The sequence below is a fragment of the Daphnia pulicaria genome, chromosome 1 (genome assembly GCF_021234035.1).
Source record: "Daphnia pulicaria isolate SC F1-1A chromosome 1, SC_F0-13Bv2, whole genome shotgun sequence".
NCBI classification, from domain to species: domain Eukaryota; kingdom Metazoa; phylum Arthropoda; class Branchiopoda; order Diplostraca; family Daphniidae; genus Daphnia; species Daphnia pulicaria.
Window position 1 is genome coordinate 19,126,909 of NC_060913.1, and position 21,820 is coordinate 19,148,728.

The following is a 21,820-nucleotide window of genomic DNA, read 5'->3' on the forward strand; positions in this document are numbered from 1 at the left end:
ACAGCACAAAGAACAATTTACAAAAATATCAACGAGATTTTCAACGATACTACGAGTCCTGGTCTCTTACTAGGAAGAGCAGATCCATGCTGCACAATTAGTTATTATGATTTGGTGTTTAAATTTTAGCATGGAAAATACCTATGGAATTGTGCCCTAGTAGGCAGTCAAAATTAGACTACCAAGAAAATAATCATTATAACTAGCAATTTAACGGTATTCTGCGCTATAATAAAGTTATTTTAACGATTCTATCAGTTCTTTTTCTGATTTCTAAGAGACACGGGATGATTATGATGACATTTCTTACAGGTCCCAACGAGACTCGAACTCGTGATCTCCTGCTTACTAGGCAGGCGCTTTGCCATCTAAGCCATAGGACCACAAAACGGCTTCATAGGACAACAATTTTAAAAGTGGTCATGACGTCACAAAAGCAGTTTTACAATTGATTACTTCTATTTTAAAGTTCCCAACTGTTCCAAACAATTTACAAAAAAATCGACGAGATTTTCAACGATACTACGAGTCCTGGTCTCTTACTAGGAAGAGCAGATCCATGCTGCACAATTAGTTATTATGATTTGGTGTTTAAATTTTAGCATCGAAAATACCTATGGAATTGTGCCCGAGTAGGCAGTAAAAATTAGACTACCAAGAAAATAATCATTATAACTAGCAATTTAACGGTATTCTGCGCTATAATAGAACTTATTTTAACGATTCTATCAGTTCTTTTTCTGATTTCTAAGAGACACGGGATGATTATGATGACATTTCTTACAGGTCCCAACGAGACTCGAACTCGTGATCTCCTGCTTACTAGGCAGGCGCTTTGCCATCTAAGCCATAGGACCACAAAACGACTTCATAGGACAACAATTAAAAAAATGGTCATGACGTCAGAACAGCAGTTTTACAATTGATTACTTCTATTTTAAAGTTCCCAACTGTTCCACAGCACAAAAACAATTTACAAAAAAATCAACGAGATTTTCAACGATACTACGAGTCCTGGTCTCTTACTAGGAAGAGCAGATCCATGCTGCACAATTAGTTATTATGATTTGGTGTTTAAATATCAGCATGGAAAATACCTTTGGAATTGTGCCCGAGTAGGCAGTCAAAATTAGACTACCAAGAAAATAATCATTATAACTAGCAATTTAACGGTATTCTGCGCTAAAATAGATCTTATTTTAACGATTCTATCAGTTCTTTTTCTGAATTCTAAGAGACACGGGATGATTATGATGACATTTCTTACAGGTCCTAATGAGACTCGAACTCGTGATTTCCTGCTTACTAGGCAGGCGCTTTGCCATCTAAGCCATAGGACCACAAAACGGCTTCATAGGACAACAATTTAAAAAGTGGTCATGACGTCACAAAAGCAGTTTTACAAATGATTACTTCTATTTTAAAGTTCCCAACTGTTCCAAACAATTTACAAAAAAATCAACGAGATTTTCAACGATACTACGAGTCCTGGTCTCTTACTAGGAAGAGCAGATCCATGCTGCACAATTAGTTATTATGATTTGGTGTTTAAATTTTAGCATCGAAAATACCTATGGAATTGTGCCCGAGTAGGCAGTAAAAATTAGACTACCAAGAAAATAATCATTATAACTAGCAATTTAACGGTATTCTGCGCTATAATAGAACTTATTTTAACGATTCTATCAGTTCTTTTTCGGATTTCTAAGAGACACGGGATGATTATGATGACATTTCTTACAGGTCCCAACGAGACTCGAACTCGTGACTTCCTGCTTACTAGGCAGGCGCTTTGCCATCTAAGCCATAGGACCACAAAACGGCTTCATAAGACAACAATTTAAAAAGTGGTCATGACGTCACAACAGCAGTTTTACAATTGATTACTTCTATTTTAAAGTTCCCAACTGTTCCAAACAATTTACAAAAAAATCAACGAGATTTTCAACGATACTACGAGTCCTGGTCTCTTACTAGGAAGAGCAGATCCATGCTGGACAATGAGTTATTATGATTTGGTGTTTAAATTTTAGCATGGAAAATACCTATGGAATTGTGCCCTAGTAGGCAGTCAAAATTAGACTACCAAGAAAATAATCATTATAACTAGCAATTTAACGGTATTCTGCGCTATAATAGAACTTATTTTAACGATTCTATCAGTTCTTTTTCTGATTTCTAAGAGACACGGGATGATTATGATGACATTTCTTACAGGTCCCAACGAGACTCGAACTCGTGATCTCTTGCTTACTAGGCAGGCGCTTTGCCATCTAAGCCATAGGACCACAAAACGGCTTCATAGGACAACAATCTCAAAAGTGGTCATGACGTCACAACAGCAGTTTTACAATTGATTACCTTTATTTTAAAGTTCCCAACTGTTCCACAGCACAAAGAACAATTTACAAAAATATCAACGAGATTTTCAACGATACTACGAGTCCTGGTCTCTTACTAGGAAGAGCAGATCCATGCTGCACAATTAGTTATTATGATTTGGTGTTTAAATTTTAGCATGGAAAATACCTATGGAATTGTGCCCTAGTAGGCAGTCAAAATTAGACTACCAAGAAAATAATCATTATAACTAGCAATTTAACGGTATTCTGCGCTATAATAAAGTTATTTTAACGATTCTATCAGTTCTTTTTCTGATTTCTTAGAGACACGGGATGATTATGATGACATTTCTTACAGGTCCCAACGAGACTCGAACTCGTGATCTCCTGCTTACTAGGCAGGCGCTTTGCCATCTAAGCCATAGGACCACAAAACGGCTTCATAGGACAACAATTTCAAAAATGGTCATGACGTCACAACAGCAGTTTTACAATTGATTACCTTTATTTTAAAGTTCCCAACTGTTCCACAGCACAAAGAACAATTTACAAAAATATCAACGAGATTTTCAACGATACTACGAGTCCTGGTCTCTTACTAGGAAGAGCAGATCCATGCTGCACAATTAGTTATTATGATTTGGTGTTTAAATTTTAGCATGGAAAATACCTATGGAATTGTGCCCTAGTAGGCAGTCAAAATTAGACTACCAAGAAAATCATCATTATAACTAGCAATTTAACGGTATTCTGCGCTAAAATAGATCTTATTTTAACGATTCTATCAGTTTTTTTTCTGAATTCTAAGAGACACGGGATGATTATGATGACATTTCATACAGGTCCCAACGAGACTCGAACTCGTGATCTCCTGCTTACTAGGCAGGCGCTTTGCCATCTAAGCCATAGGACCACAAAACGGCTTCATAGGACAACAATCTCAAAAGTGGTCATGACGTCACAACAGCAGTTTTACAATTGATTACCTTTATTTTAAAGTTCCCAACTGTTCCACAGCACAAAGAACAATTTACAAAAATATCAACGAGATTTTCAACGATACTACGAGTCCTGGTCTCTTACTAGGAAGAGCAGATCCATGCTGCACAATTAGTTATTATGATTTGGTGTTTAAATTTTAGCATGGAAAATACCTATGGAATTGTGCCCTAGTAGGCAGTCAAAATTAGACTACCAAGAAAATAATCATTATAACTAGCAATTTAACGGTATTCTGCGCTATAATAAAGTTATTTTAACGATTCTATCAGTTCTTTTTCTGATTTCTAAGAGACACGGGATGATTATGATGACATTTCTTACAGGTCCCAACGAGACTCGAACTCGTGATCTCCTGCTTACTAGGCAGGCGCTTTGCCATCTAAGCCATAGGACCACAAAACGGCTTCATAGGACAACAATTTCAAAAATGGTCATGACGTCACAACAGCAGTTTTACAATTGATTACCTTTATTTTAAAGTTCCCAACTGTTCCACAGCACAAAGAACAATTTACAAAAATATCAACGAGATTTTCAACGATACTACGAGTCCTGGTCTCTTACTAGGAAGAGCAGATCCATGCTGCACAATTAGTTATTATGATTTGGTGTTTAAATTTTAGCATCGAAAATACCTATGGAATTGTGCCCTAGTAGGCAGTCAAAATTAGACTACCAAGAAAATAATCATTATAACTAGCAATTAAACGGTATTCTGCGCTATAATAAAGTTATTTTAACGATTCTATCAGTTCTTTTTCTGATTTCTAAGAGACACGGGATCATTATGATGACATTTCTTACAGGTCCCAACGAGACTCGAACTCGTGATCTCCTGCTTACTAGGCAGGCGCTTTGCCATCTAAGCCATAGGACCACAAAACGGCTTCATAGGACAACAATTTAAAAAATGGTCATGACGTCACAACAGCAGTTTTACAATTGATTACTTCTATTTTAAAGTTCCCAACTGTTCCCAACACAAAAACAATTTACAAAAAAATCAACGAGATTTTCAACGATACTACGAGTCCTGGTCTCTTACTAGGAAGAGCAGATCCATGCTGCACAATTAGTTATTATGATTTGGTGTTTAAATTTTAGCATGGAAAATACCTATGGAATTGTGCCCTAGTAGGCAGTCAAAATTAGACTACCAAGAAAATCATCATTATAACTAGCAATTTAACGGTATTCTGCGCTAAAATAGATCTTATTTTAACGATTCTATCAGTTTTTTTTCTGAATTCTAAGAGACACGGGATGATTATGATGACATTTCATACAGGTCCCAACGAGACTCGAACTCGTGATCTCCTGCTTACTAGGCAGGCGCTTTGCCATCTAAGCCATAGGACCACAAAACGGCTTCATAGGACAACAATCTCAAAAGTGGTCATGACGTCACAACAGCAGTTTTACAATTGATTACCTTTATTTTAAAGTTCCCAACTGTTCCACAGCACAAAGAACAATTTACAAAAATATCAACGAGATTTTCAACGATACTACGAGTCCTGGTCTCTTACTAGGAAGAGCAGATCCATGCTGCACAATTAGTTATTATGATTTGGTGTTTAAATTTTAGCATGGAAAATACCTATGGAATTGTGCCCTAGTAGGCAGTCAAAATTAGACTACCAAGAAAATAATCATTATAACTAGCAATTTAACGGTATTCTGCGCTATAATAAAGTTATTTTAACGATTCTATCAGTTCTTTTTCTGATTTCTAAGAGACACGGGATGATTATGATGACATTTCTTACAGGTCCCAACGAGACTCGAACTCGTGATCTCCTGCTTACTAGGCAGGCGCTTTGCCATCTAAGCCATAGGACCACAAAACGGCTTCATAGGACAACAATTTCAAAAATGGTCATGACGTCACAACAGCAGTTTTACAATTGATTACCTTTATTTTAAAGTTCCCAACTGTTCCACAGCACAAAGAACAATTTACAAAAATATCAACGAGATTTTCAACGATACTACGAGTCCTGGTCTCTTACTAGGAAGAGCAGATCCATGCTGCACAATTAGTTATTATGATTTGGTGTTTAAATTTTAGCATCGAAAATACCTATGGAATTGTGCCCTAGTAGGCAGTCAAAATTAGACTACCAAGAAAATAATCATTATAACTAGCAATTAAACGGTATTCTGCGCTATAATAAAGTTATTTTAACGATTCTATCAGTTCTTTTTCTGATTTCTAAGAGACACGGGATCATTATGATGACATTTCTTACAGGTCCCAACGAGACTCGAACTCGTGATCTCCTGCTTACTAGGCAGGCGCTTTGCCATCTAAGCCATAGGACCACAAAACGGCTTCATAGGACAACAATTTAAAAAATGGTCATGACGTCACAACAGCAGTTTTACAATTGATTACTTCTATTTTAAAGTTCCCAACTGTTCCCAACACAAAAACAATTTACTAAAAAATCAACGAGATTTTCAACGATACTACGAGTCCTGGTCTCTTACTAGGAAGAGCAGATCCATGCTGCACAATTAGTTATTATGATTTGGTGTTTAAATTTCAGCATGGAAAATACCTTTGGAATTGTGCCCGAGTAGGCAGTCAAAATTAAACTACCAAGAAAATAATCATTATAACTAGCAATTTAACGGTATTCTGCGCTAAAATAGATCTTATTTTTTCGATTCTATCAGTTCTTTTTCTGAATTCTAAGAGACACGGGATGATTATGATGACATTTCTTACAGGTCCCAATGAGACTCGAACTCGTGATTTCCTGCTTACTAGGCAGGCGCTTTGCCATCTAAGCCATAGGACCACAAAACGGCTTCATAGGACAACAATTTAAAAAGTGGTCATGACGTCACAAAAGCAGTTTTACAATTGATTACTTCTATTTTAAAGTTCCCAACTGTTCCAAACAATTTACAAAAAAATCAACGAGATTTTCAACGATACTACGAGTCCTGGTCTCTTACTAGGAAGAGCAGATCCATGCTGCACAATTAGTTATTATGATTTGGTGTTTAAATTTTAGCATGGAAAATACCTATGGAATTGTGCCCTAGTAGGCAGTCAAAATTAGACTACCAAGAAAATAATCATTATAACTAGCAATTTCACGGTATTCTGCGCTAAAATAGATCTTAATTTAACGATTCTATCAGTTCTTTTTCTGAATTCTAAAAGACACGGGATGATTATGATGACATTTCTTACAGGTCCCAACGAGACTCGAACTCGTGATCTCCTGCTTACTAGGCAGGCGCTTTGCCATCTAAGACATAGGACCACAGAACGGCTTCATAGGACAACAATCTCAAAAGTGGTCATGACGTCACAACAGCAGTTTTACAATTGATTACCTTTATTTTAAAGTTCCCAACTGTTCCACAGCACAAAGAACAATTTACAAAAATATCAACGAGATTTTCAACGATACTACGAGTCCTGGTCTCTTACTAGGAAGAGCAGATCCATGCTGCACAATTAGTTATTATGATTTGGTGTTTAAATTTTAGCATGGAAAATACCTATGGAATTGTGCCCTAGTAGGCAGTCAAAATTAGACTACCAAGAAAATAATCATTATAACTAGCAATTTAACGGTATTCTGCGCTATAATAAAGTTATTTTAATGATTCTATCAGTTCTTTTTCTGATTTCTAAGAGACACGGGATGATTATGATGACATTTCTTACAGGTCCCAACGAGACTCGAACTCGTGATCTCCTGCTTACTAGGCAGGCGCTTTGCCATCTAAGCCTTAGGACCACAAAACGGCTTCATAGGACAACAATTTAAAAAGTGGTCATGACGTCACAACAGCAGTTTTACAATTGATTACTTCTATTTTAAAGTTCCCAACTGTTCCACAGCACAAAAACAATTTACAAAAAAATCAACGAGATTTTCAACGATACTACGAGTCCTGGTCTCTTACTAGGAAGAGCAGATCCATGCTGCACAATTAGTTATTATGATTTGGTGTTTAAATTTCAGCATGGAAAATACCTTTGGAATTGTGCCCGAGTAGGCAGTCAAAATTAGACTACCAAGAAAATAATCATTATAACTAGCAATTTAACGGTATTCTGCGCTAAAATAGATCTTATTTTTTCGATTCTATCAGTCCTTTTTCTGAATTCTAAGAGACACGGGATGATTATGATGACATTTCTTACAGGTCCCAATGAGACTCGAACTCGTGATTTCCTGCTTACTAGGCAGGCGCTTTGCCATCTAAGCCATAGGACCACAAAACGGCTTCATAGGACAACAATTTAAAAAGTGGTCATGACGTCACAAAAGCAGTTTTACAATTGATTACTTCTATTTTAAAGTTCCCAACTGTTCCAAACAATTTACAAAAAAATCAACGAGATTTTCAACGATACTACGAGTCCTGGTCTCTTACTAGGAAGAGCAGATCCATGCTGCACAATTAGTTATTATGATTTGGTGTTTAAATTTTAGCATGGAAAATACCTATGGAATTGTGCCCTAGTAGGCAGTCAAAATTAGACTACCAAGAAAATAATCATTATAACTAGCAATTTCACGGTATTCTGCGCTAAAATAGATCTTAATTTAACGATTCTATCAGTTCTTTTTCTGAATTCTAAAAGACACGGGATGATTATGATGACATTTCTTACAGGTCCCAACGAGACTCGAACTCGTGATCTCCTGCTTACTAGGCAGGCGCTTTGCCATCTAAGACATAGGACCACAAAACGGCTTCATAGGACAACAATCTCAAAAGTGGTCATGACGTCACAACAGCAGTTTTACAATTGATTACCTTTATTTTAAAGTTCCCAACTGTTCCACAGCACAAAGAACAATTTACAAAAATATCAACGAGATTTTCAACGATACTACGAGTCCTGGTCTCTTACTAGGAAGAGCAGATCCATGCTGCACAATTAGTTATTATGATTTGGTGTTTAAATTTTAGCATGGAAAATACCTATGGAATTGTGCCCTAGTAGGCAGTCAAAATTAGACTACCAAGAAAATAATCATTATAACTAGCAATTTAACGGTATTCTGCGCAAAAATAGATCTTATTTTAACGATTCTATCAGTTCTTTTTCTGAATTCTAAGAGACACGGAAAGATTATGATGACATTTCTTACAGGTCCCAACGAGACTCGAACTCGTGATCTCCTGCTTACTAGGCAGGCGCTTTGCCATCTAAGACATAGGACCACAAAACGGCTTCATAGGACAACAATCTCAAAAGTGGTCATGACGTTACAACAGCAGTTTTACAATTGATTACCTTTATTTTAAAGTTCCCAACTGTTCCACAGCACAAAGAACAATTTACAAAAATATCAACGAGATTTTCAACGATACTACGAGTCCTGGTCTCTTACTAGGAAGAGCAGATCCATGCTGCACAATTAGTTATTATGATTTGGTGTTTACATTTTAGCATGGAAAATACCTATGGAATTGTGCCCTAGTAGGCAGTCAAAATTAGACTACCAAGAAAACAAGATTCCTTCGGTAACGTCCTTCGGTAATTTTTTTAAACGTTAAAGAGACAGAAAATCAAGGTTATAGTAGATTAATACATACTATAACGTTTGGAAAATTCTGTTTCCCTTTATTATCTTCCATAATTGATTCTTTATAACTAATTGAAAAATAATCTGTAATATTATGAGTGGTGCGAATTATGAATGGCGGAGGATTCGCCCCGCCACCCCACGTCGCACTTCATGTTTAGATTAAGTTATAGCAATATTTATTACTATAGTAACATGGAATTAGAAAAATTATTAGTTACATATTAACTACAAAGAAATGGATGTGCTCTTATAGCAGTTAGATTAAACCACCGCTGAAAAAATCTTTATAATTAAGGCATATAACCTAAGTGTTTTACGACCAGTTCCGAAATCGATACCGATGGTAGCGTCGCTAGCGATATTACCATTGCTTTACTTCGACTTTTGTTACATTATTTGGTGTACTCACCAACCGGGCCAAGCATTCCCTTATATAAAAATGTCAATGTTGGTCTAATGGTTAGCAACTCGGGCTGCCACTCGTATTGTTTAGGGTTCGAATCTCGATCTCGAAAAATAAATATGTAATTTTTGAAAAATTACACTTAAAAAGCTTTCGGAGGATTTCGGAGGAAGTGGAAGATCGGTGGTAACTCTTCACGACCACCAGAAGATCTTGATGACTGTGAAGAGGACAAGGGAAGAAGAGAGAGATGACCCAGAGCTTCAAAATGAGTATAATCAAACATTTTTAAATGTTCCTCAACTTCTTGGTTGATGACTAACTGTTAAAAAAAGGAGGAATAGAAATTTTACTTGATCAAAAATTTATTAAAATCAAGACAAAAAACAGTAAACAAAAAGAGGTGATAATAAAACAAAAGATTTAAAAAAGTAATAATGTTAAAAAAAATACAAAGTAAAAAGAAGAATAAAGACGAAATCGAAATCGAACATAAAAACAAAATCAAATAATAAATACTCTCCACTCCCGTAGCAGAAAACTTGTCTTGCTAGGGAAGATCCAAACTTTTTTTTTGTTTTTGTTTACACTGCTGAGCATGCACTGACAGTTGGAAGGTTACGCAAAAAAAGCGAATTCACTGCCTAGGATTCGGCAACCAGCTAGGTAACAAGTACGCAAATTAAATTTTTAAAACAGTAATGAAAACAAATGAAAACCCCGTTACGCCATGTATCAAATTTTGACAGAATTATGTACAAAATTTGGTGACGATTGGTCATTCAGGGAAGAAACGTATAAAGAAACACTAAATGGACATTAAACCCTCTGAATTTCACTACTAGCTACTACTACCCTACCCCCTATACCCCACACCCTATATTGTTAAGGACCTTCGTATATAAATATACCTCAGGGATAATCATTATAACTAGCAATTTAACGGTATTCTGCGCTATAATAAAGTTATTTTAACGATTCTATCAGTTCTTTTTCTGAATTCTAAGAGACACGGAAAGATTATGATGACATTTCTTACAGGTCCCAACGAGACTCGAACTCGTGATCTCCTGCTTACTAGGCAGGCGCTTTGCCATCTAAGACATAGGACCACAAAACTGCTTCATAGGACAACAATCTCAAAAGTGGTCATGACGTTACAACAGCAGTTTTACAATTGATTACCTTTATTTTAAAGTTCCCAACTGTTCCACAGCACAAAGAACAATTTACAAAAATATCAACGAGATTTTCAACGATACTACGAGTCCTGGTCTCTTACTAGGAAGAGCAGATCCATGCTGCACAATTAGTTATTATGATTTGGTGTTTACATTTTAGCATGGAAAATACCTATGGAATTGTGCCCTAGTAGGCAGTCAAAATTAGACTACCAAGAAAATAATCATTATAACTAGCAATTTAACGGTATTCTGCGCTATAATAAAGTTATTTTAACGATTCTATCAGTTCTTTTTCTGATTTCTAAGAGACACGGGATGATTATGATGACATTTCTTACAGGTCCCAACGAGACTCGAACTCGTGATCTCCTGCTTACTAGGCAGGCGCTTTGCCATCTAACCCATAGGACCACAAACCGACTTCATAGGACAACAATTTAAAAAGTGGTCATGACGTCACAACAGCAGTTTTACAATTGATTACTTCTATTTTAAAGTTCCCAACTGTTCCACAGCAAAAAAAACAATTTACAAAAAAATCAACGAGATTTTCAACGATACTACGAGTCCTGGTCTCTTACTAGGAAGAGCAGATCCATGCTGCACAATTAGTTATTATGATTTGGTGTTTAAATTTTAGCATGGAAAATACCTATGGAATTGTGCCCTAGTAGGCAGTCAAAATTAGACTACCAAGAAAATAATCATTATTACTAGCAATTTAACGGTATTCTGCGCAAAAATAGATCTTATTTTAACGATTCTATAAGTTCTTTTTCTGAATTCTAAGAGACACGGAAAGATTATGATGACATTTCTTACAGGTCCCAACGAGACTCGAACTCGTGATCTCCTGCTTACTAGGCAGGCGCTTTGCCATCTAAGACATAGGACCACAAAACGGCTTCATAGGACAACAATCTCAAAAGTGGTCATGACGTTACAACAGCAGTTTTACAATTGATTACCTTTATTTTAAAGTTCCCAACTGTTCCACAGCACAAAGAACAATTTACAAAAATATCAACGAGATTTTCAACGATACTACGAGTCCTGGTCTCTTACTAGGAAGAGCAGATCCATGCTGCACAATTAGTTATTATGATTTGGTGTTTACATTTTAGCATGGAAAATACCTATGGAATTGTGCCCTAGTAGGCAGTCAAAATTAGACTACCAAGAAAATAATCATTATAACTAGCAATTTAACGGTATTCTGCGCTATAATAAAGTTATTTTAACGATTCTATCAGTTCTTTTTCTGATTTCTAAGAGACACGGGATAATTATGATGACATTTCTTACAGGTCCCAACGAGACTCGAACTCGTGATCTCCTGCTTACTAGGCAGGCGCTTTGCCATCTAACCCATAGGACCACAAACCGACTTCATAGGACAACAATTTAAAAAGTGGTCATGACGTCACAATAGCAGTTTTACAATTGATTACTTCTATTTTAAAGTTCCCAACTGTTCCACAGCAAAAAAAACAATTTACAAAAAAATCAACGAGATTTTCAACGATACTACGAGTCCTGGTCTCTTACTAGGAAGAGCAGATCGATGCTGCACAATTAGTTATTATGATTTGGTGTTTAAATTTTAGCATGGAAAATACCTATGGAATTGTGCCCTAGTAGGCAGTCAAAATTAGACTACCAAGAAAATAATCATTATAACTAGCAATTTAACGGTATTCTGCGCAAAAATAGATCTTATTTTAACGATTCTATCAGTTCTTTTTCTGAATTCTAAGAGACACGGAAAGATTATGATGACATTTCTTACAGGTCCCAACGAGACTCGAACTCGTGATCTCCTGCTTACTAGGCAGGCGCTTTGCCATCTAAGACATAGGACCACAAAACGGCTTCATAGGACAACCATCTCAAAAGTGGTCATGACGTTACAACAGCAGTTTTACAATTGATTACCTTTATTTTAAAGTTCCCAACTGTTCCACAGCACAAAGAACAATTTACAAAAATATCAACGAGATTTTCAACGATACTACGAGTCCTGGTCTCTTACTAGGAAGAGCAGATCCATGCTGCACAATTAGTTATTATGATTTGGTGTTTACATTTTAGCATGGAAAATACCTATGGAATTGTGCCCTAGTAGGCAGTCAAAATTAGACTACCAAGAAAATAATCATTATAACTAGCAATTTAACGGTATTCTGCGCTATAATAAAGTTATTTTAACGATTCTATCAGTTCTTTTTCTGATTTCTAAGAGACACGGGATGATTATGATGACATTTCTTACAGGTCCCAACGAGACTCGAACTCGTGATCTCCTGCTTACTAGGCAGGCGCTTTGCCATCTAACCCATAGGACCACAAACCGACTTCATAGGACAACAATTTAAAAAGTGGTCATGACGTCACAACAGCAGTTTTACAATTGATTACTTCTATTTTAAAGTTCCCAACTGTTCCACAGCAAAAAAAACAATTTACAAAAAAATCAACGAGATTTTCAACGATACTACGAGTCCTGGTCTCTTACTAGGAAGAGCAGATCCATGCTGCACAATTAGTTATTATGATTTGGTGTTTAAATTTTAGCATGGAAAATACCTATGGAATTGTGCCCTAGTAGGCAGTCAAAATTAGACTACCAAGAAAATAATCATTATTACTAGCAATTTAACGGTATTCTGCGCAAAAATAGATCTTATTTTAACGATTCTATAAGTTCTTTTTCTGAATTCTAAGAGACACGGGATGATTATGATGACATTTCTTACAGGTCCCAACGAGACTCGAACTCGTGATCTCCTGCTTACTAGGCAGGCGCTTTGCCATCTAAGACATAGGACCACAAAACGGCTTCATAGGACAACAATCTCAAAAGTGGTCATGACGTTACAACAGCAGTTTTACAATTGATTACCTTTATTTTAAAGTTCCCAACTGTTCCACAGCACAAAGAACAATTTACAAAAATATCAACGAGATTTTCAACGATACTACGAGTCCTGGTCTCTTACTAGGAAGAGCAGATCCATGCTGCACAATTAGTTATTATGATTTGATGTTTAAATTTTAGCATGGAAAATACCTATGGAATTGTGCCCTAGTAGGCAGTCAAAATTAGACTACCAAGAAAATAATCATTATAACTAGCAATTTAACGGTATTCTGCGCTATAATAAAGTTATTTTAACGATTCTATCAGTTCTTTTTCTGATTTCTAAGAGACACGGGATGATTATGATGACATTTCTTACAGGTCCCAACGAGACTCGAACTCGTGATCTCCTGCTTACTAGGCAGGCGCTTTGCCATCTAAGCCATAGGACCACAAACCGGCTTCATAGGACAACAATTTAAAAAGTGGTCATGACGTCACAACAGCAGTTTTACAATTGATTACTTCTATTTTAAAGTTCCCAACTGTTCCACAGCACAAAAACAATTTACAAAAAAATCAACGAGATTTTCAACGATACTACGAGTCCTGGTCTCTTACTAGGAAGAGCAGATCCATGCTGCACAATTAGTTATTATGATTTGGTGTTTAAATTTCAGCATGGAAAATACCTTTGGAATTGTGCCCGAGTAGGCAGTCAAAATTAGACTACCAAGAAAATAATCATTATAACTAGCAATTTAACGGTATTCTGCGCTATAATAGAACTTATTTTAACGATTCTATCAGTTCTTTTCTAATTTCTAAGAGACACGGGATGATTATGATGGCATTTCTTACAGGTCCCAACGAGACTCGAACTCGTGATTTTCTGCTTACTATGCAGGCGCTTTGCCATCTAAGCCATAGGACCACAAAACGGCTTCATAAGACAACAATTTAAAAAGTGGTCATGACGTCACAACAGCAGTTTTACAATTGATTACTTCTATTTTAAAGTTCCCAACTGTTCCACAGCACAAAGAACAATTTACAAAAAAATCAACGAGATTTTCAACGATACTACGAGTCCTGGTCTCTTACTAGGAAGAGCAGATCCATGCTGCACAATTAGTTATTATGATTTGGTGTTTAAATTTCAGCATGGAAAATACCTTTGGAATTGTGCCCGAGTAGGCAGTCAAAATTAGACTACCAAGAACATAATCATTATAACTAGCAATTTAACGGTATTCTGCGCTAAAATAGAACTTATTTTAACGATTCTATCAGTTCTTTTTCTGATTTCTAAGAGACACGGGATGATTATGATGACATTTCTTACAGGTTCCAACGAGACTCGAACTCGTGATTTCCTGTTTACTAGGCAGGCGCTTTGCCATCTAAGCCATAGGACCACAAAACGGCTTCATAGGACAACAATTTAAAAAGTGGTCATGACGTCACAAAAGAAGTTTTACAATTGATTACTTCTATTTTAAAGTTCCCAACTGTTCCAAACAATTTACAAAAAAATCAACGAGATTTTCAACGATACTACGAGTCCTGGTCTCTTACTAGGAAGAGCAGATCCATGCTGCACAATTAGTTATTATGATTTGGTGTTTAAATTTCAGCATGGAAAATACCTATGGAATTGTGCCCTAGTAGGCAGTCAAAATTAGACTACCAAGAAAATAATCATTATAACTAGCAATTTAACGGTATTCTGCGCTAAAATAGATCTTATTTTAACGATTCTATCAGTTCTTTTTCTGAATTCTAAAAGACACGGGATGATTATGATGACATTTCTTACATGTCCCAACGAGACTCGAACTCGTGATCTCCTTCTAACTAGGCAGGCGCTTTGCCATCTAAGCCTTAGGACCACATAATGGCTTCATCGGACAACAATTTAAAAAGTGGTCATGACGTCACAACAGCAGTTTTACAATTGATTACTTCTATTTTAAAGTTCCCAACTGTTCCACAGCACAAAAACAATTTACAAAAAAATCAACGAGATTTTCAACGATACTACGAGTCCTGGTCTCTTACTAGGAAGAGCAGATCCATGCTGCACAATTAGTTATTATGATTTGGTGTTTAAATTTCAGCATGGAAAATACCTTTGGAATTGTGCCCGAGTAGGCAGTCAGAATTAGACTACCAAGAAAATAAACATTATAACTAGCAATTTAACGGTATTCTGCGCTAAAATTGATCTTATTTTAACGATTCTATCAGTTCTTTTTCTGATTTCTAAGAGACACGGGATGAATATGATGACATTTCTTCAGGTCCCAACGAGACTCGAACTCGTGATCTCCTGCTTACTAGGCAGGCGCTTTGCCATCTAAGCCATAGGACCACAAAACGGCTTCATAAGACAACAATTTAAAAAGTGGTCATGAAGTCACAAAAGCAGTTTTACAATTGATTACTTCTATTTTAAAGTTCCCAACTGTTCCAAACAATTTACAAAAAAATGAACGAGATTTTCAACGATACTACGAGTCCTGGTCTCTTACTAGGAAGAGCAGATCCATGCTGCACAATTAGTTATTATGATTTGGTGTTTAAATTTCAGCATGGAAAATACCTTTGGAATTGTGCCCGAGTAGGCAGTCAAAATTAGACTACCAAGAAAATAATCATTATAACTAGCAATTTAACGGTATTCTGCGCTATAATAGAACTTATTTTAACGATTCTATCAGTTCTTTTTCTGATTTCTAAGAGACACGGGATGATTATGATGACATTTCTCACAGGTCCCAACGAGACTCGAACTCGTGATCTCCTGCTTACTAGGCAGGCGCTTTGCCATCTAAGCCATAGGACCACAATACGGCTTCATAGGACAACAATCTCAAAAGTGGTCATGACGTCACAACAGCAGTTTTACAATTGATTACCTTTATTTTAAAGTTCCCAACTGTTCCACAGCACAAAGAACAATTTACAAAAATATCAACGAGATTTTCAACGATACTACGAGTCCTGGTCTCTTACTAGGAAGAGCAGATCCATGCTGCACAATTAGTTATTATGATTTGGTGTTTAAATTTCAGCATGGAAAATACCTTTGGAATTGTGCCCGAGTAGGCAGTCAAAATTAGACTACCAAGAAAATAATCATTATAACTAGCAATTTAACGGTATTCTGCGCTAAAATAGATCTTATTTTAACGATTCTATCAGTTCTTTTTCTGAATTCTAAGAGACACGGGATGATTATGATGACATTTCTTACAGGTCCCAACGAGACTCGAACTCGTGATCTCCTGCTTACTAGGCAGGCGCTTTGCCATCTAAGCCATAGGACCACAAAACGGCTTCATAGGACAACAATCTCAAAAGTGGTCATGACGTCACAACAGCAGTTTTACAATTGATTACCTTTATTTTAAAGTTCCCAACTGTCCCACAACACAAAGAACAATTTACAAAAATATCAACGAGATTTTCAACGATACTACGAGTCCTGGTCTCTTACTAGGAAGAGCAGATCCATGCAGCACAATTAGTTATTATGATTTGGTGTTTAAATTTTAGCATGGAAAATACCTATGGAATTGTGCCCGAGTAGGCAGTCAAAATTAGACTACCAAGAAAATAATCATTATAACTAGCAAAAATTTAACGGTATTCTGCGCTATAATAGAACTTATTTTAACGATTCTATCAGTTCTTTTTCTGATTCTAAGAGACACGAGATGATTATGATGACATTTCTTACAGGTCCCAACGAGACTCGAACTCGTGATCTCCTGCTTACTAGGCAGGCGCTATGCCATCTAAGCCATAGGACCACAAAACGGCTTCATAGGACAACAATTTAAAAAGTGGTCATGACGTCACAACAGCAGTTTTACAATTGATTACTTCTATTTTAAAGTTCCCAACTGTTCCACAGCACAAAAACAATTTACAAAAAAATCAACGAGATTTTCAACGATACTACGAGTCCTGGTCTCTTACTAGGAAAAGCAGATCCATGCTGCACAATTAGTTATTATGATTTGGTGTTTAAATTTCAGCATGGAAAATACCTTTGGAATTGTGCCCGAGTAGGCAGTCAAAATTAGACTACCAAGAAAATAATCATTATAACTAGCAATTTAACGGTATTCTGCGCTAAAATAGATCTTGTTTTAACGATTCTATCAGTTCTTTTTCTGAATTCTAAGAGACACGGGATGATTATGATAACATTTCTTACAGGTCCCAACGAGACTCGAACTCGTGATCTCCTGCTTACTAGGCAGGCGCTTTGCCATCTAATCCATAGGACCACAAAACGGCTTCATAGGACAACAATTAAAAAAGTGGTCATGACGTCACAAAAGCAGTTTTACAATTGATTACTTCTATTTTAAAGTTCCCAACTGTTCCAAACAATTTACAAAAAAATCAACGAGATTTTCAACGATACTACGAGTCCTGGTCTCTTACTAGGAAGAGCAGATCCATGCTGCACAATTAGTTATTATGATTTGGTGTTTAAATTTCAGCATGGAAAATACCTTTGGAATTGTGCCCTAGTAGGCAGTCAAAATTAGACTACCAAGAAAATAATCATTATAACTAGCAATTTAACGGTATTCTGCGCTAAAATAGATCTTATTTTAACGATTCTATCAGTTCTTTTTCTGAATTTAAGAGACAAGGGATGATTATGATGACGATTCTTACAGGTCCCTACGATACTCGAACTCGTGATCTCCTGCTTACTAGGCAGGCGCTTTGCCATCTAAGCCATAGGACCACAAAACGGCTTCATAGGACAACAATCTCAAAAGTGGTCATGACGTCACAACAGCAGTTTTACAATTGATTACCTTTATTTTAAAGTTCCCAACTGTTCCACAGCACAAAGAACAATTTACAAAAATATCAACGAGATTTTCAACGATACTACGAGTCCTGGTCTCTTACTAGGAAGAGCAGATCCATGCTGCACAATGAGTTATTATGATTTGGTGTTTAAATTTTAGCATGGAAAATACCTATGGAATTGTGCCCTAGTAGGCAGTCAAAATTAGACTACCAAGAAAATAATCATTATAACTAGCAAAAATTTAACGGTATTCTGCGCTATAATAGAACTTATTTTAACGATTCTATCAGTTCTTTTTCTGATTCTAAGAGACACGAGATGATAATGATGACATTTCTTACAGGTCCCAACGAGACTCGAACTCGTGATCTCCTGCTTACTAGGCAGGCGCTATGCCATCTAAGCCATAGGACCACAAAACGGCTTCATAGGACAACAATTTAAAAAGTGGTCATGACGTCACAACAGCAGTTTTACAATTGATTACTTCTATTTTAAAGTTCCCAACTGTTCCACAGCACAAAAACAATTTACAAAAAAATCAACGAGATTTTCAACGATACTACGAGTCCTGGTCTCTTACTAGGAAGAGCAGATCCATGCTGCACAATTAGTTATTATGATTTGGTGTTTAAATTTCAGCATGGAAAATACCTTTGGAATTGTGCCCGAGTAGGCAGTCAAAATTAGACTACCAAGAAATAATCATTATAACTAGCAATTTAACGGTATTCTGCGCTAAAATAGATCTTATTTTAACGATTCTATCAGTTCTTTTTCTGAATTCTAAGAGACACGGGATGATTATGATAACATTTCTTACAGGTCCCAACGAGACTCGAACTCGTGATCTCCTGCTTACTAGGCAGGCGCTTTGCCATCTAATCCATAGGACCACAAAACGGCTTCATAGGACAACAATTAAAAAAGTGGTCATGACGTCACAAAAGCAGTTTTACAATTGATTACTTCTATTTTAAAGTTCCCAACTGTTCCAAACAATTTACAAAAAAATCAACGAGATTTTCAACGATACTACGAGTCCTGGTCTCTTACTAGGAAGAGCAGATCCATGCTGCACAATGAGTTATTATGATTTGGTGTTTAAATTTTAGCATGGAAAATACCTATGGAATTGTGCCCTAGTAGGCAGTCAAAATTAGACTACCAAGAAAATAATCATTATAACTAGCAATTTAACGGTATTCTGCGCTATAATAGAACTTATTTTAACGATTATATCAGTTCTTTTTCTGATTTCTAAGAGACACGGGATTATTATAATGACATTTCTTACAGGTTCAAACGAGACTCGAACTCGTGATCTCCTGCTTACTAGGCAGGCGCTTTGCCATCTAAGCCATAGGACCACAAAACGGCTTCATAGGACAACAATCTCAAAAGTGGTCATGACGTCACAACAGCAGTTTTACAATTGATTACCTTTATTTTAAAGTTCCCAACTGTTCCACAGCACAAAGAACAATTTACAAAAATATCAACGAGATTTTCAACGATACTACGAGTCCTGGTCTCTTACTAGGAAGAGCAGATCCATGCTGCACAATGAGTTATTATGATTTGGTGTTTAAATTTTAGCATGGAAAATACCTATGGAATTGTGCCCTAGTAGGCAGTCAAAATTAGACTACCAAGAAAATAATCATTATAACTAGCAATTTAACGGTATTCTGCGCTATAATAGAACTTATTTTAACGATTCTATCAGTTCTTTTTCTGATTTCTAAGAGACACGGGATGATTATGATGACATTTACTTACAGGTTCCAACGAGACTCGAAGTCGTGATTTCCTGCTTACTAGGCAGGCGCTTTGCCATCTAAGCCATAGGACCACAAAACGGCTTCATAGGACAACAATTTAAAAAGTGGTCATGACGTCACAAAAGCAGTTTTACAATTGATTACTTCTATTTTAAAGTTCCCAACTGTTCCAAACAATTTACAAAAAAATCAACGAGATTTTCAACGATACTACGAGTCCTGGTCTCTTACTAGGAAGAGCAGATCCATGCTGCACAATTAGTTATTATGATTTGGTGTTTAAATTTTAGCATGGAAAATACCTATGGAATTGTGCCCGAGTAGGCAGTCAAAATTAGACTACCAAGAAAATAATCATTATAACTAGCAATTTAACGGTATTCTGCGCTATAATAGAACTTATTTTAACGATTATATCAGTTCTTTTTCTGATTCTAAGAGATACGAGATGATTATGATGACATTTCTTACAGGTCCCAACGAGACTCGAACTCGTGATCTCCTGCTTACTAGGCAGACGCTATGCCATCTAAGCCATAGGACCACAAAACGGCTTCATAGGACAACAATTTAAAAAGTGGTCATGACGTCACAACAGCAGTTTTACAATCGATTACTTCTATTTTAAAGTTCCCAACTGTTCCACAGCACAAAAACAATTTACAAAAAAATCAACGAGATTTTCAACGATACTACGAGTCCTGGTCTCTTACTAGGAAGAGCAGATCCATGCTGCACAATTAGTTATTATGATTTGGTGTTTAAATTTCAGCATGGAAAATACCTTTGGAATTGTGCCCGAGTAGGCAGTCAAAATTAGACTACCAAGAAATAATCATTATAACTAGCAATTTAACGGTATTCTGCGCTAAAATAGATCTTATTTTAACGATTCTATCAGTTCTTTTTCTGAATTCTAAGAGACACGGGATGATTATGATAACATTTCTTACAGGTCCCAACGAGACTCGAACTCGTGATCTCCTGCTTACTAGGCAGGCGCTTTGCCATCTAATCCATAGGACCACAAAACGGCTTCATAGGACAACAATTAAAAAAGTGGTCATGACGTCACAAAAGCAGTTTTACAATTGATTACTTCTATTTTAAAGTTCCCAACTGTTCCAAACAATTTACAAAAAAATCAACGAGATTTTCAACGATACTACGAGTCCTGGTCTCTTACTAGGAAGAGCAGATCCATGCTGCACAATGAGTTATTATGATTTGGTGTTTAAATTTTAGCATGGAAAATACCTATGGAATTGTGCCCTAGTAGGCAGTCAAAATTAGACTACCAAGAAAATAATCATTATAACTAGCAATTTAACGGTATTCTGCGCTATAATAGAACTTATTTTAACGATTATATCAGTTCTTTTTCTGATTTCTAAGAGACACGGGATTATTATAATGACATTTCTTACAGGTTCAAACGAGACTCGAACTCGTGATCTCCTGCTTACTAGGCAGGCGCTTTGCCATCTAAGCCATAGGACCACAAAACGGCTTCATAGGACAACAATCTCAAAAGTGGTCATGACGTCACAACAGCAGTTTTACAATTGATTACCTTTATTTTAAAGTTCCCAACTGTTCCACAGCACAAAGAACAATTTACAAAAATATCAACGAGATTTTCAACGATACTACGAGTCCTGGTCTCTTACTAGGAAGAGCAGATCCATGCTGCACAATGAGTTATTATGATTTGGTGTTTAAATTTTAGCATGGAAAATACCTATGGAATTGTGCCCTAGTAGGCAGTCAAAATTAGACTACCAAGAAAATAATCATTATAACTAGCAATTTAACGGTATTCTGCG

General features: G+C 36.4%; 15 non-coding genes across 15 annotated transcripts; all 15 read right to left on the reverse strand.

Moving 5' to 3' along the window:
• Nucleotides 1-310: 310 nt before the first annotated feature.
• Nucleotides 311-383, reverse strand: Trnat-agu. Its single transcript has one exon. It is a non-coding gene; the product is annotated as a tRNA-Thr (tRNA).
• A 401-nt stretch (nt 384-784) lies between these two features.
• On the reverse strand, nt 785-857 carry Trnat-agu. Its single transcript has one exon. It is a non-coding gene; the product is annotated as a tRNA-Thr (tRNA).
• A 1,841-nt stretch (nt 858-2,698) lies between these two features.
• Nucleotides 2,699-2,771, reverse strand: Trnat-agu. Its single transcript has one exon. It is a non-coding gene; the product is annotated as a tRNA-Thr (tRNA).
• Nucleotides 2,772-3,182: 411 nt separating this feature from the next.
• Nucleotides 3,183-3,255, reverse strand: Trnat-agu. The gene has a single exon. It is a non-coding gene; the product is annotated as a tRNA-Thr (tRNA).
• Nucleotides 3,256-3,665: 410 nt separating this feature from the next.
• Trnat-agu lies at nt 3,666-3,738 on the reverse strand. Its single transcript has one exon. It is a non-coding gene; the product is annotated as a tRNA-Thr (tRNA).
• A 410-nt stretch (nt 3,739-4,148) lies between these two features.
• Trnat-agu lies at nt 4,149-4,221 on the reverse strand. Its single transcript has one exon. It is a non-coding gene; the product is annotated as a tRNA-Thr (tRNA).
• A 409-nt stretch (nt 4,222-4,630) lies between these two features.
• Trnat-agu lies at nt 4,631-4,703 on the reverse strand. Its single transcript has one exon. It is a non-coding gene; the product is annotated as a tRNA-Thr (tRNA).
• A 410-nt stretch (nt 4,704-5,113) lies between these two features.
• Nucleotides 5,114-5,186, reverse strand: Trnat-agu. The gene has a single exon. It is a non-coding gene; the product is annotated as a tRNA-Thr (tRNA).
• A 410-nt stretch (nt 5,187-5,596) lies between these two features.
• On the reverse strand, nt 5,597-5,669 carry Trnat-agu. Its single transcript has one exon. It is a non-coding gene; the product is annotated as a tRNA-Thr (tRNA).
• Nucleotides 5,670-13,743: 8,074 nt separating this feature from the next.
• On the reverse strand, nt 13,744-13,816 carry Trnat-agu. Its single transcript has one exon. It is a non-coding gene; the product is annotated as a tRNA-Thr (tRNA).
• Nucleotides 13,817-15,665: 1,849 nt separating this feature from the next.
• On the reverse strand, nt 15,666-15,738 carry Trnat-agu. The gene has a single exon. It is a non-coding gene; the product is annotated as a tRNA-Thr (tRNA).
• Nucleotides 15,739-16,139: 401 nt separating this feature from the next.
• Nucleotides 16,140-16,212, reverse strand: Trnat-agu. Its single transcript has one exon. It is a non-coding gene; the product is annotated as a tRNA-Thr (tRNA).
• Nucleotides 16,213-16,623: 411 nt separating this feature from the next.
• On the reverse strand, nt 16,624-16,696 carry Trnat-agu. Its single transcript has one exon. It is a non-coding gene; the product is annotated as a tRNA-Thr (tRNA).
• Nucleotides 16,697-17,109: 413 nt separating this feature from the next.
• Nucleotides 17,110-17,182, reverse strand: Trnat-agu. Its single transcript has one exon. It is a non-coding gene; the product is annotated as a tRNA-Thr (tRNA).
• Nucleotides 17,183-18,551: 1,369 nt separating this feature from the next.
• Nucleotides 18,552-18,624, reverse strand: Trnat-agu. The gene has a single exon. It is a non-coding gene; the product is annotated as a tRNA-Thr (tRNA).
• Between the last annotated feature and the right edge of the window lie 3,196 nt (nt 18,625-21,820).